Source organism: Oculina patagonica, chromosome 4 (assembly GCF_052425735.1).
Source record: "Oculina patagonica isolate OP01 chromosome 4, crgOcupat, whole genome shotgun sequence".
Classification (NCBI taxonomy): Eukaryota; Metazoa; Cnidaria; class Anthozoa; order Scleractinia; family Oculinidae; genus Oculina; species Oculina patagonica.
This window is the reverse complement of record NC_135761.1, coordinates 42,846,933-42,862,937: the sequence shown is the minus strand read 5'-3', so window position 1 is coordinate 42,862,937 and position 16,005 is coordinate 42,846,933. Positions and strand designations below refer to the sequence as shown.

Sequence of the window (16,005 nt, the reverse complement as noted above, 5' to 3'; positions counted from 1 at the left end):
CTACTACTACTCCTCCTCCTCCTCCTCCCACTCCTCCCGTTGGGTCGCTGAGCGGACACTTTTTCAAAATAACTCCAAAAAGCTATAACTCAACAACAAATACCTATTATGACATAAAACTCGGCGAAAGCATGGCTAACACTAAGACATATGTTATGTTAGTTTTCGAGAGTATTCGGCTCACTTGTCTTGGAGAAAGAGTCTGTTAAAGGCAAAGATGTGTCCGCTAGGCGCCATTGCTGCCCGTTCGTGCTGGAAAATCGTTTTAAAATCCAGAAATAGACCAAATGTTGACTTCAGATGCCTTAAACTGGTTCATAGAGTTGCGGCAAGTAACTCTCGTAAGTTTAGAAAGCGTACATCTTTCGTCCCAAAAAGTTCAGTAAAGGTGTCATGTCGAGTGGGTGTTTCAGGTTACACGAAAAACGGGAAGCCCCATTTTTGCACAATTTTGACTTTATGCTTCTCTGACTCTATCATTTTACGGGAGTTAGATGTGATTCTCACCCAAAAGGTAGATGTGTATATTGGCAATGTGTATGTGGAGTTTAAGCTTAATCGGGTTTATATGGTGCTGTCAGCACGTGTTTTAGTAAGGTATGTTTGAGTGCGACAAAATGTCCGCAAAGCGCCATTCCCTCAAAGTGTGCCATTTTTGCCCCTTTTTAAAACAAGTTGTCTAAAACCTTGAGAGTTAGCCAGTTTTTGTACCCCACATTAAAAGATGCGTTTTTAAATGCTTGTATGCAATGTTTCACACTACTAGGTCTAACCGGTATTTTTTTACAGATTTTTTTTAACATTTTCATGTCCGCAAAGCGCCACAAAAGGGTGATTTTGGCTAACTCTAGAGATATTTTGCGCCTTTGTTTCTGGGGGAATTTCCTTGCTTCCTAACTATGTTTCACAACTGTCTTTGCTCTTTATACCCGGGTATTTGTTTTAGATCAATAGAAACACACCTTGTTAATTTTCACAGTTTTGAACATGCACCAAGGCTGCAATAATAGTAAAATTTGAAAAATTTCTAAAAAAAATAATTTGCACGGTAACTTTTTGAAACTTGTCCAAAACAAATATCTTGTTAATGCCTTCATATTAAAAGTATAACAAAAATTCTGGCTGCAAACGCATTCAGTAGATATTTGTTTATGACACCGATTAACGACGCAAACGTTACCTGCGTCTAAGATTCAAATGTCTATATCTTCGCTAATATTTAAGCTTTCCATGACTTACCTCCTGAAAACTTAAAACGTCGCACAAACTGTAATATTTGAGAGATTGGGCGTGAAACACTGAAGCGTTTTTTCGGGGGCAAGTTTTTCGTCCATTTTCTAAAAAAACGTTTTTTGACATAATGGTGACCGTTCATAACACTTTCATAATTCGTAAACTAATCAAGCTTCTATCTTGTTTTTTGGGCTATTGGTACATTTACATTTTCCCAATAGTTGGGTGCCGTGCAAGCTTAATTTGTAAAGATTTGTGGCGTCAGCAATGATTTTCATGTTACCAATAAAAGAGCCTCTTATGTCCGCAAAGCGCCATTTGTTGAAGTTGCGCAAAGTGCTCTGTCCGGAAAGCGCCAGTAAAGTAAGAGTTATTTTTAAAGTTGTTACCAGACTTCTTACAGCCTTACAATAAAGACTCCAGAGCCGTACACTGAAGACATCAGAGGGCATACGAGTTATTTACCCACTTGAAGATGCCTTTCAATGTTCTATAGTAAAAACAATGCACGCTTAAGGTCTAGAACCCTGCGAAGGACTAGCACCCATCCAGTGGGAGTAGCAATACTACTAGTCGCTTAATGCTACAGAAACTAGGATAAGCTCCGGCTGTATGGGCCATTTGACTCGGAAACAGTCTTTACCTTTACAAAGAGCTGCTAGTTGATGCCCTAGCCGTTAGGTGAGGGCATTTAACTTCTTTTCTAGACCTAAAAATGCATTATTTTCTTAACCCTATCCAGACCGGGGGGGGGAGCGGAAAGTGCCCGCGCCGACTTTAAACGCTTATAACTGTTTTAATATTCAACCAAACGCTGCCAAACTTTGCGACTTTATCTAACATTTATCGAGGATACCTAAACTTCGAGCCAAAAAAAATTCTGTTTAGAAAAGAAACGCGAGTTTTATTCGCGTTAAAAACATGTTTCGTTAATTTACTATAATGAAGTTTCAGCGAAATTTAATTTCAAGCCATTGTGAAAAAACAAAGGTTTCAAGGACGTTGATTCAAGTACAGGCCAAATATGATGTGAAAGAAAGGAAGAAATTGTCATTTTTTGTAACTGCTCAGTACGCGTGACTCACCATGTAGGCGCTTTAAAAAGAGCATCAGTAATGTGTAATAATCACTAAGGAAATTGCCGGCTTTCTTTCCCCATTAACCCTAAGTAGTCCGGCGGCATAGCTCAAAATTTTGGCTGAATTGTGCATTTCTTGTTACCAGCTTGAAATCTGGCACCCAGCAAGAGACTATCGAAGTAAACATTTTAAGCTATAGAACCACCTCGACAGAGACGCTGTTTCCATGGAAACTGCATTTAAATGAGCTACCTGTGGGAAGCGATTTTCCGCATGTTTAAGGGGAGATATGGATAGGTCGGCGTGTAGAGATGGCCAGAAGCGGCCCTGCCGAGATGTACAACGGAATAAAATGCCATCGCCATGGTTACCGCATCTTAATTATGCAAGTTATACATTGTTTGCAAGTTCAGATCAGGAAATTAAACAACAAATCACTCATCATTCACACTTTAATTCCTTTTTTTTCTGTTAGTTAATCTGTCCATAATTATACTCCATTTTCCAGCTTATTTTCACTAAATTATTATATAAGCAAACTTCTTATTTTTTGTCTGTGTGTCTCTGTGTTGCTGTATTTTGTTATCTTAGTCCTATCTAATTTTTATTCATCCTGTATTAAAGTTTTAACTTAATTAAGGGTGCAAATGAAGTGTTGTGTTTTGTCGCTGTGTTGTTTTTTGTGTTTAATACTTCTCTTTAGAGGTACAATGTTGAAATTTGTCATGTGTTAATATGGCAACCTAGAAAACTGCTGAGTTGATATAGCTTATCACCGCTAGCGGCTCTAGTGACATACACATAGCTATAGATATTGTGTCTTTCTAGATCAAAATAATGTCTGGAAAGCATTATCTTAAACATTTTTTGACACGCACAGACACACAGTAAAGTCCAAGGCATGAGCCTTACAGCACTCGCATTTATTGTTGCTACAGCTGGTCTTGCAGCCACATAGGACGAACTCGTGACAGAACATTGCAGCGTCAGGAAGTGTGCACCGTATCCGTCGCCATGTTTTCTCGCTGAACGTCCAGTCCCATTTTTCGGGGTGCGATACCTTGGTTCCTCTATCAGATAAAGATGTTGATTATCGAGGTTGCCTCCGTGATTCTGGCAACAACTATTGCATTTAGTTTGGTAAACAATGGACAATCTGCTCTGGAGGGGACTTTTATTTCGGCTGTTTCTTTCCTGGCTGGTCTGCTCAAAAGATTGCGCAGCCCCTCTATTATATTTTTGACACCAGGGGTCTGAAATGATCCTTGAACCTTGTTTAACTTGCATTGGAAGTACTCTAGCTTGCGTCGCAGCCGGACGTGTCACAAAACCTCGGTATAGTATATCGAGGTTTAGTTTCGTTTGCAACGCAGGCTAAAAGTACTTGTGATGGGGCAGCATGTGGTTGCTTGTCTTCATCACTATGTTCAAACTGTCTGAGGACCAACCTCGCTAGTTCAGGTCCATGCAGATACCATCCACCTTAGCAACACACTTGGATTCTGTGTCAGGCCTATCGCCCCGCCGTCCTCTTTTATAAGTTCAATTTATATAGGGATCGCGGTTTATTTCTTACTTCTCCACGTGCAAATCGAATCAGCTTCTTCTCCCTTCTGAACAGATTTAACATACTTCCTGCATTCCTGTTTCTGGAAAATAAAAAAACTTGCTGCAGTTTCCTTAAGAGAGTACCTAGTGCGCGTAATATGTGCACAGTTGAGAAGCGATTCCGCTTTTTTCCTGCTGTAGTGATCTTAGCTTGTGAGAGAACTTCAACCCATCCACTGCCAGCAAGTCAGGTCCCGAAAGCCTGCCGCCTGCTCGATGTGAAGACCACCAAGCATGACTTGCAGCTTATATTATCTTCCTATGTACGATTCTTTTGAGCCCACTCGACTGTTTTTGCTAAAGCAAAGGGCGGCTGATCGCAAGCAATAACAACAGTTTGCCCCGGACTTACGTACTCTACGGCTTTGCCAATAGCAGTTATAGTGTGAGTTTTCATCGCCTCGGAATAAGTGCAATCTAAAAAAGGCAGTAGAGAGCTTTTACACTTTTAACACTTGGGGGTACTAGCTCTATGGTGCTTGCACGAAATATTCGTTATCCCTAAGTGGCTTGTCCCCCCTAAAAGAAACAGCGTTTTCTGTTTTACAGTCGTACTAGCAATACCACATCTCGAGCGTTTTTCAATATCACCTGGTTATGCGATGCATTTCCTTCAATTTGTTATTGATACTTATATTTGCTGGACTTAATTTTCGCGATTTTCGCAAATCGCGAAATTAAAGATCCCGCGACCCGAAAGTGCGAATAGTAAGTCCGGCGAATCGAAATATTCCCTTTCCATTTTCGCGAAATTAAGTTCTCGCAATATAGTACGTGGTATAACTTAGCCCATGAGGTATTGTGCCTCAAACGCGTCTCAGCAATTCTCTCTCCTGCATCTGCAAATCTTTTTCAAGGGTGAAATATCCAGCACCACGGTTGCTCCGTTTCGAGTTTGCTGGACATTCACTATTCTCGCTTGTATGTTCTTGGCAAAATACGCATGAGAACTGAGAATGGTTCTATAGCAGAAGTTAATCACCATGCATATCTCTATTGTTCTGCAAAATATGAGAGTAGTAACAAAAATGACACAATTTTTCAGCTATGCCGCCGAACTATAAAGACACATTTATTCTACTCGTTCTGAGACTCCTTTAAAATACCAGGTGATCTCGTCAATATTGACTGCTTATCACAAACGTTACTAAGCGTGACGTTTATAAGTGATTACCTAAAAAATAACAAAGGAAAAAATTTCCAAACTTTTTTTTATCAAAACAATGAAAACTAAGATTTGCTTAAACCCCCAAAAATGGGGCTTTAAAAGGGAAATTCTTAAACCCGACATAACAATAAAGGGATGCATAGGAATTTCGAAGTTGATAACGTCAAAGCAGTCCGTGGAACTCGAAGCAAGAGATGTCTCTGATCCATGTAGTTTTTCAAATACATTTCTTAAACTCATTAATAATTCATGAATTCACAAGCCAATCGGAATACGCCAATTTGGTCAGGTGCGTGTGGTTTGAAACCCCGATGAAACACTGGACAGAGGCCTTTCCACGATAGTTTGATGAAATATCAAACTCTAGAGTTTGATAAAACGTCAAACCCTTGTGATGCAGGGTTATCCTAATCTATAAATTAATGACACAAACACCGACTGAATAGACAAGCTTCTGTTTGGCATAACTTTAAAATTTACGTTTACCGCGCAATTCAACAACGTTCCTGAATATCTCGTAGCGACCGCCGTTCTTATTCGCAACCGAGTTTTGGACGAATTTTGTGAGCCAATACTTTAAAGACACACTATCCAGGTCCTCCAACTTCTCTTCAAGACTTTGCGCGCGATAAACATTACAATCCTTGAACACACTTCCCGGGTTAAGAAAAAGGGATTTTCACAGGGTGAAATAAAGCGTTTCCGTTTCCGTTTTTACAACGGTTACTTAACGGAAACGTGAATTTCCGCAAAAGGAAATTTAAGTAACCGTTGCGGGAAACACGTGTATACGTCACGTTTCCGCAGTTGCGGCGTCGCTTAAACGCATCACTTAAACGCGTGTATCTGTTAAGTTTACGTTTTGCGTAATCTCGTGCAACAGACGCGTTTCCGCAGTTCGTAAGTATGGCGGACACGCAATAATCATGTTTCCGCAGCTCGTAAATTCGGCGGACACGCAATATTCCGCTAGGTTTCCGACATACGGAAAGTGAAAAATAATAAGAACCGTCAAGTTTCCGCAGCTCGTAAATCAGGAGTATATACATAATGACCCAGATGGTTTAGATCAAAATGCTATTGTCCTAATCTTGGAAGGCCGATAACTACGAAAACTTTATTATTTGTGAAATATTGCGTAAATTAAACGTGGCCGCCAAATAAAGCGAGCTGATTTCCACGTGTTCTTTTCTTTCGGATTGGAGAATTACAAGTATGTATACAAGTAACACTCATTTTAAGTGGTAATTCATTTTATTTCGTAAGTAAGAGAATGTCTAAGTAAATCTACGAGCTACAGTATAATCCTTTCTTGAAACAAACGTGTTGCTTGCTGACTATTACATTTGAAAGCATTCAAACTAAGTATTGTTCTTTAAATGCAGCAATGCCTTGTGATTGAACTAAAATTTCCGTTGCTGTCCGTTAAATGTGATTCGTTTGAGGAAACTTAGTTGTCAATCCTCGTCTTTCCTCTCTCTTGCTTTCTTTGACGTTCGTGAATTATTCTTGTCCTGTGGTGATGGATTTGACTTCTTGGCGATTATTTCAGGTCTAAAGACAAGATTAAATAGGATTATAAACAGAGATATTTTGCTTAACTCATACTACTTTTTCATTTGATGGGAGGATCTGTTTTGTAACATGGAAATACAGACATGGCTTTAAGGAGGCTAACAACGGTTTCCAGCACTTGTTAGCTCTTGAACTTTGATAGGTCAGTACAACGAAACTTAAACAGTTACTGCTACAGTAATGATATCAAACCAATGTCCATTCATCGCTGAACAAGTTACGGTAATTTTCTTGACATCACTGGTTACCATAACAACAGTATTACCAGTAAAAACACCCTTTATTTTCCCTTTAAGCGCTTGTAACTCAAAAACGAGTCCAGTGACCCCCATTTTTATCACTGAATAATGATCAGCATATTTGGATACAACTTTTTGCAAAGTTAAAAAAATTCTCTGGAGCCGTTTCAGAGCCACCTTAATAATTTAAGGTGGCTCAGAAACGGCTCCAGAGATTTTTTTGTGTCGAAAAAAAAAAAAAATTTTTTTTTTAAAAGGTTATACCATTGCAATGGTTACAGTGATGTCAACAGTGATGTGATGTAGCAGTAACCGATAAATGTGTTGTAGCACTGACCCATCAAATTATGAGAGCTGGAAAGTGCTGAAAGCTGTTGTGAGCCTCCCTAAATTTTTGCGCTGTCTAGGTAATCATTTGACTCTGATAAATAGGTGCTTCGTTTATACATTCCAAGATATTGCTCATCTTAACACGCAAGGAACTGATCATTATTTTGGAGGGATGTAGGATGGATATGATTGAGTAGTGATTTGATAGATTCACTGAAGACCTTGTAACAATCATAAATACCAAGCTTTCTGACTTACAACCACCCATACCATCCCCTGGAAATTATAAGTGCTGCAAAAGACCACATACCTTTTAACTACACATAAAAATGGCTGGAAGGAAGTTGAACATACAATGTACATGTAACTATGGTTGTTATTGAAGGTATATCGGTTTTTGAAACCAAAACACTGCTACAATGTAGGGGTGACTTGATGCAGCATATTATTGGAAGTGTTGTTTTACATGTACCATCTCAGTTGAAACTCTATACTTTAGGTACGAATACACAGAAACAGTAGTACCCCAGTAACTCGAACTGGGATAACTCGAACAACCCCGCTAACTCGAACTAACTTCCATTTCCCTTGGATTTGACCCCACTTTTCAGTCATTTTTACTCGGTTAACTCGAACTTGGATAACTCGAACACCCCCCCCCCCCCCCCAACTCGAACTAAATTTTGTTTCCCTTAACAAAATTTGGGTCAAATTTACCCTGATAACTCGAATTCTGGTTCTTGCAACTCACCACAGTTGCCCATTGATTAGAGCAGCCAATTTTCCACTTTTATCATAACAATGTATGGTTGTGCAATTTGCACTGTACTGTATACAGAAGTGCTAAAAAATCAGTAAACTGTCAATTATTAACTTGAAAAAATAAATATTCAATCGACCCTGCTGCGACTGCAGTAGGGGATGGGCCGGTAGGGCTACAAAATGTAGCTGCATATGATAAGAAAAATGTATGAATTTTACCACTCGAAAGTATAAATTTGTAATTAAACGTGTTTGTTTGACTTGAAGTTGACAAGATTTATAAGCCATACATGTACCACTTTAAAATGGTCTTTGCAGTCCATGAGCAAACATCCTTAAAAATTTTGAATGTTTAGAGACTCCTTGTAGACGATCTTTATCCTGATTATTATAAAGTCTTATGACTTTTACATGTAGGTACCTACCTTAACATTTTCCTTCCAGAAACTCCTCCAGTTTCTTATACTTGAGTAATTTCCTTGACTTCTTCATGCTCACTATACTCCAAAATGGCTCACAGCAATAAAGCATAATAAAGACAAAAAAAAGTGTCAGACAATTACATGTACAAAATAATATGAAATGATTGTGCCATTTTTCCATTCGGAGATATCTATATTCATATACAATGTTACTTTTATATATGTACTATGGGTGGCCCTATTTGTACAATTGGGCATTGTTTGGATAATGCAAATTCAGTTTCCAGCTCAGTTGCAGATAGCACTGTACACATTGTACAGTACATGAAAGGCTGTCATAATTTGTGACTTTCCTATAAATTACATGTACAGTGTATGTGCATGTACATTGGAACAAGTAAACTTTTCACCACTCAAAAGTAAAGGCACATCCCACTGAAACCATGGGCGGCACACTTGAGTCAATGAATCGTGTTTGCAAAAGTAAAAAATCTATCAAAAGCTGTTAATAATTCGAAAACTCAAAAAACATATAGTTGTGGAAAACTATCATTGTTCTTTCCTGTGCTATGACAATTCTGCCTCCCATAAAATGTTGTAATAAAAATCTAATATCATTAAAACAAGTGATTTTTTCACCCACTCAGAAATGGGTAAAAGGCCTTCCCACTGAAACCATGGGCGGCACACTTGAGTCAATGAATCATGCTCGCGAAAGTCAAAAATCTATTAAAAGCTGTTAATAATTCGCAACTCAAAAACATATAGTTGTGGAAAACTATCATTGATCCTTTCCTGTGCTATGGCAATTCTGCCTCTTATAAAATGTTGTATTAAAAATCTAATATCATTGAAACAAGTGATTTTTTCACCCACTCAGAAATGGGTAAAAGGCCTTCCCACTGAAACCATGGGCGGCACACTTGAGTCAATGAATCATGCTCGCGAAAGTCAAAAATCTATTAAAAGCTGTAAATAATTTGCAACTCAAAAACATATAGTTGTGGAAAACTATCATTGATCCTTTCTTGTGCTATGACAATTCTGCCTCTTATAAAATGTTGTATTAAAAATCTAATATCATTGAAACAAGTGATGTTTTCACCCACTCAGAAATGGGTAAAAGGCCTTCCCAATGAAACCATGGGCGGCACACTTGAGTCAATGAATCATGCTCGCGAAAGTTAAAAATCTATTAAAAGCTGTTAATAATTCGCAACTCAAAAACATATAGTTGTGGAAAACTATCATTGTTCCTTTCCTGTGCTATGACAATTCTGCCTCTTATAAAATGTTGTGATAAAAATCTAATATCATACCACTGAAACCATGGGCGGCACACTTGAGTCAATGAATCGTGTTCGCGAAAGTCAAACAAGTGTCAAAAGCTGTTAATACTTGTAGTTCGCAACTCAACAACATATAGTTGTGGAAAACTACATGTATCATTGTTCCTTTCCTGTGCTGTGACAATTCTGCATCTTTCATTATAATTAATGCTGTAAAATGTTGTGTCCGCACATCCCACATAACCAGTAGGCAGCCAACTTGTGTCAGTGAATGTTGTTAGCAAAAATCAAACTTAGCTCACTTAGTTCTGATCTCAACAGCATATAATAGTGGAAAACTACCAAATGTTGTCCATTTGGTATGTTTATGACACATGTACAAAGTAAGCTTACAATGTAACAATTTACTGACTTCAAAACATTATGATAAAAACCTAATATCATTGAAACAATCATTAACCGGAAATGTAGCTCACGTGGCCATGAACTTTGGCCATAACATAAATTTAAAGTCTAATTTTAAAACACAAGCACAGAATAATTTATGAAACTTAAGCTTAAATAGCTCATACACCAACAAGGCAACGCAAATGTAAAGCTTCTATGAAACCCAGGGATGAAACACGAGTCACCCGTGCAAATAGGTTTTTAAAAGCTTACCTTAATAAGAAACTTGGCCTTTACAGCAGTTTTGATCTGAAATCCGGTAGAAGACAACTCCATACAGCTACCTTGGAAACAAAGTGGTCTTTACGTGAAGAAAACTGCCCTTTAGGCGACTGAAAATGTCGATTCTTCGTTAGGCGAACTTCGAAACCGACCGCCAAAACTCATCTAAATCAAAGAGAACGCCGGGAATGATCTTTATTGCGCATGATCGGTTAGTAACCAGTCCCTGACTCGATTGTCACTCGGCCAGTTCAGTGAATCGACCTTTGTACCGTACAACAACAACAAAAAGAAATAAATAAACCGAAGAAGTAAACCGAAATCAAAATATTTAAATCGGCAAATTATCGTCAAAGCGTTCAGCTATTGACTTATTTTTCCTCTGGAATGTTTTGAACTTTATTTGACGAAGTAGCAATCGTCCGTGTGAGGTCGTGTGACTGACACTCGTTTTGACACTGGGGTAAAAGCAGCTCTGGGCCTCTGAACTGCCCCTGATCCCTCTAAGCCGGCTGAGCGAGCTGGCCCTTATGAAAAGAGTATCAACAGGCTTCAGTAACGTTTCAGTCGAGTAAACGTCACGGAAACAGAATCAAAAGGTGTCCGCAAACGGAAACGTTGCGGAAATGTACAATCAGGCAGGAATATTGTGCTGTCGCGTATCCGTTGTATCCGTTCTGCGGAAATGCAACGGAAATGCACACGTTCAAGATTCCGTAGTGTTTTCGCGATACGGAAACGTCTTATTTCACCCTGTGTTTTGCTCGCGCGCTGTTTGGCAAGTTCTCAAAACCTCAACGGCTCACTTGTTGGACTGTGCAAGCAAGAAATCTTCTTGCACACTTTAAGGCGGCCGAAACCGGCGAGATTCATCCTCAGCTAACCCGTCCACGTTTCAAAACTAGCAGGACGCCACTGCATGCAAATTGTGGCGGCTTTAAGTAAACAAGCTTAGTTGTGAAAAACACGGATCTTACATAATCATCACCAAGTATGCGCTAATTAAACAAAAGATAGTACCAATTAAATGTTAACGTGAAAAATATCCTTTGTTTGCAATAAGGTCCCGATTAGACTGTCTACAGCCCTCTATTTTTTCGTGTTTTTTCGATCGATGAGCGCGCGGTGAGAACGGCAAGAGGACTGGACGCCAGCGCAAAACGGATGCAAGGGGGTGGGGGGCTGGGCATCCCCCCGCGCGCTCGCTTCGTTTGCTTTTTTTGCGTTGAAAAATCGAGAGGCTGTGGACAGTCTAGGTCCCGATTTCAAACTGTACGCTAATTAAACAAAAGAAATCAAAAATTAAGTTTTCGTGAATAATATCTTTTGTTTGCAATTAGGCGCCGATTGAGAAGCTATTTCAAAAACTCGTGCTTCGTGTTTCATCGGGGTTTCCAAACACTCGAAAACAATAAAAGCACTCGGCCTACGGCCTTTCATCAGTTTTCTCGTGTTTGGAAACCCCGATGAAACACTCGCACTCGTTTTTGAAATATTACTAGAAGATCTGTCAGGTGATAAGTAATCGCGCACACGCGTAGAAAAAAATGCGGCTTGTTTCACTGATGTAACAACCATTACAGCTTGAATATGATAATGTGTATACATCACGCGTCTAAAGACTACCATGGAGGTACAGAATTTTTTCATTAAAAAAGTTCTTAATTTTATAAGTAGAAAAAAAAAGTTTAATATCAATGCGCTTACAAAATCCATTTACAAGTAAGTTGCATACCCTATGTTGTGCTGCGTACATTTGAGAACCGTTTAATATGTGACCTCTCACGCGAAAACTTTCCTTAGGACTTGCCGTTTTGACACGGATAGCCGCGCGCGTTTGTCGTTCAGTAGCCGTGTGCACGGAAAGGGATGCCGTTTGAGCCGTGTAAGCTATCCGTGTAACATAAATTAAGGGCCGTTTGAGCCGTGTGGCCGTTCCGTGTAAAACAAATGCCAGCCGTTCGAGCCGTATGATCGTTCCGTGTGAAGAAATTGACTAGCCGTTCGAGCCGTGCAGCCGTTCCGTGTGAAGAAATTTATTTGCCGTTCGAGCCGTGTAGTCGTTCCGTGTGAAGAAATTTAATAGCCGTTCGAGCCGTGTAGCTGTTCCATGTGAGGAAATTTACTAGCCGTTCAACCGTTCCATGAAAAGAAAACTTTTAGCCGCTCGAGCAGCGAAAGCTATCCGTTTAAAGTTCGTCAGCCCTTGAAGCGGCTCAAGCTACACGCTACACATACAAAAAAAGTTGACAGACGTTCAAATGGCATGAGCTAAAAACTGCACCTTAGTAAAATTAATGTGTTGTTTACAAACACCTCGTTTTAAACAGACACGGTTTTTTTTCTGCTCTTGAAATATCTTCGCTTTTATAACATTCGATCATCGTTAAAATTTTTATCTAAGACTAAAATCTAAGTTCAATTTAACGACACGCGTAGAAGCATGAAAACGAAAAACTTAGAGAAAAAAATCTACTTGAATGCTTTGACTTTAAAATGATTTTTCAGCGCAGGACAGTTAAACAATGGCGGCCTTCTTTTACTAAATTTTTTGACGCGCGTAATTTGAAATAAAGGGTCGGTGATTCTTATTCGAAAACGTTTACAGGTTGCGCGCCGTCCTCTTTCGAATAAAATCGCCAAGTGTGTCGCCGGCTTTATTTATTTAACGGTTAATCAAGCTATTAAAAACGTGCTCAGGATATAGATTCTTGTGCATGATCTCAAACAAATTTCGAATACCATTATAATAACCTAACCAACTGTTGGTTAATCTTAAAGGTATGTCATTAAGGGTGTTGATCAGCCCAATTATGAAGTTGAGGGGTGCAAAACGCCAAAAAAATATCCACTTTTGTCACTTTACAATGGAGAAAGAAGCTAACTACCTCCTGCCCTTTCTTGATGTCCTCATAGACAACCAAACCTCTACCCTTACCCCATACCTCTACTCATCGGAAAAAGAATTTCACAGCTTTTCTCACCAATTATTTGAGTGATAAGTCTTCTGATCAATCATAGCTATAGAAAACTCTTATGTAAAGCTAAAAACAACTATCAGTGAATTAATTGTTTATTACATTAAGTCTACATCACAACAATCAACAGTGTCTAGACCATTGCATCCACCTTTAAGAGCTCAAATAAATAATTAATTCAATATGGGGACTACCGAACCATCTTTACCGAACAATCTTTGAAGATATTTTTCTCCTCCTTAACAGCCAAAAACTTCAAAATAAACATAAATTGAGATAGCGCCAAGCTAAATATTTTGGTAATCACGAACGAAAGCCAATAAGACTGTCAATAAGGCGAAAACCTGTTACGATCAAAGGGACGCACAAAATATGTAGAATCGGTTTAAAACAGCACGCATTAAATAGAAGATGTAAGTATGTGTTAGAATGTAAAGTATGAACCTTTTCGGCTTTGATACAGAAAAACGGGCAAACATTTAAAAAAGGGGAAAAAAGCGCCATTGGACCGGACGGTCCGCTAAGCGCCAAATTTGCATAATGTCCGCTAGACGCCCTTAATGTCCGCAAAGCGCCGTAGTGTCCGCTAAGCGCCACTAAAAATGTCCGCAAAGCGCCATCGCTGTCCGCTAAGCGCCACATGTCCGCTAAGCGCCACTAAAAATGTCCGCAAAGCGCCATTCAAGTCTGCTGAGCGCCAAATGAGGAGTGTACTACTACTACTACTACTACTACTACTACTACTACTACTACTACTACTACTACTACTACTACTACTACTACTACTACTACTACTACTACTACTACTACTACTACTACTACCTACTACTACTACTACTACTACTACTACTACTACTACTACTACTACTACTACTACTACTACTACTACTACTACTACTACTACTACTACTACTACTACTACTACTACTACTACTACTACTACTACTACTACTACTACTACTACTACTACTACTACTACTACTACTTCTACTGCTACTGCTACTGCTACTGCTACTGCTACTGCTACTGCTACTGCTACTGCTACTACTACTACTATAAGGCCTCGAACATAGCTTGTAGAGCGGAACTTGGAAGATTACCTTTAATTATCCCAATTAACCAGAGAATTATGAAATACTTTGTCTATCTAAACAAGAAAGACAACGACTCAATTGTCAAACAATCTTTTCTTATGTCAAAGAACTTACACTCTATCAACAACTCCGGATTTTATTTCAATTTTTTGAATTTAATAGAACACTACCATCTCCCCAATTTCGACCCGGAATCTTTAGATAATTATAGAATTAAACGATACACAACCAATATGAAAGAGAAATATATATCTTTCTGGCGACATAGCCTAGAACACTCAAGGAAATTAGAATTTTTTAAAGTTTTTAAAAATGAATACGTTGCATCTGATTATTTACAACAGTTAAGATATTTTAATGAAAGAAAAAATCTTGTGAAATTTAAATTAAGTAATCACAAACTTATGATTGAACTGGGTAGATATCAGACTGACCATATACCCAGAGCAAATAGATTATGTCCATTGTGCAAGTCAAATCAAGTAGAAAACGAAACACATTTCTTATTAGATTGTAGAAAATACTCTTCCCAAAGGCGGACATTCTTAAAACGAATCAATGAGATAGTACCTGACTTTGAAAGGAAAACAACCTCAGAAAACATTAAACTTCTTATGAACTCTAATGATTATCATGTTAATAAGCTTGTTATGAAGTTTATTTCTTCATGTATGAATTTACGTGATGCATTGTTATTATCAGGTGAAAGCGATGTAACTTAATCAAGTTTTAGTATGATATAATAGGATCGTTTTGTTACTTTTAGTTTAGATATGCTTTTGCAACACTGTAAACGGTAACGGTCATGCAAATAAAGCAATTTATTACTTACTTACTTACTTACTTACTTACTACTACTACTACTACTACTACTACTACTACTACTACTACTACTACTACTACTACTACTACTACTACTACTACTACTACTACTACTACTACTACTACTACTACTACTACTACTACTACTACTACTACTACTACTACTACTACTACTACTACTACTACTACTACTACTACTACTGCTACTGCTACTGCTACTGCTACTGCTACTGCTACTGCTACTGCTACTGCTACTGCTACTGCTACTGCTACTGCTACTACTACTACTACTACTATAAGGCCTCGAACATAGCTTGTAGAGCGGAACTTGGAAGATTACCTTTAATTATCCCAATTAACCAGAGAATTATGAAATACTTTGTCTATCTAAACAAGAAAGACAACGACTCAATTGTCAAACAATCTTTTCTTATGTCAAAGAACTTACACTCTATCAACAACTCCGGATTTTATTTCAATTTTTTGAATTTAATAGAACACTACCATCTCCCCAATTTCGACCCGGAATCTTTAGATAATTATAGAATTAAACGATACACAACCAATATGAAAGAGAAATATATATCTTTCTGGCGACATAGCCTAGAACACTCAAGGAAATTAGAATTTTTTAAAGTTTTTAAAAATGAATACGTTGCATCTGATTATTTACAACAGTTAAGATATTTTAATGAAAGAAAAAATCTTGTGAAATTTAAATTAAGTAATCACAAACT

At 38.4% G+C, this 16,005-nt stretch overlaps 1 pseudogene; it reads right to left on the bottom strand.

The window, feature by feature from the left end:
- LOC144648488 (uncharacterized) overlaps nt 1-16,005 on the bottom strand; it is a 344,754-nt pseudogene that overhangs the window by 77,882 nt on the left and 250,867 nt on the right.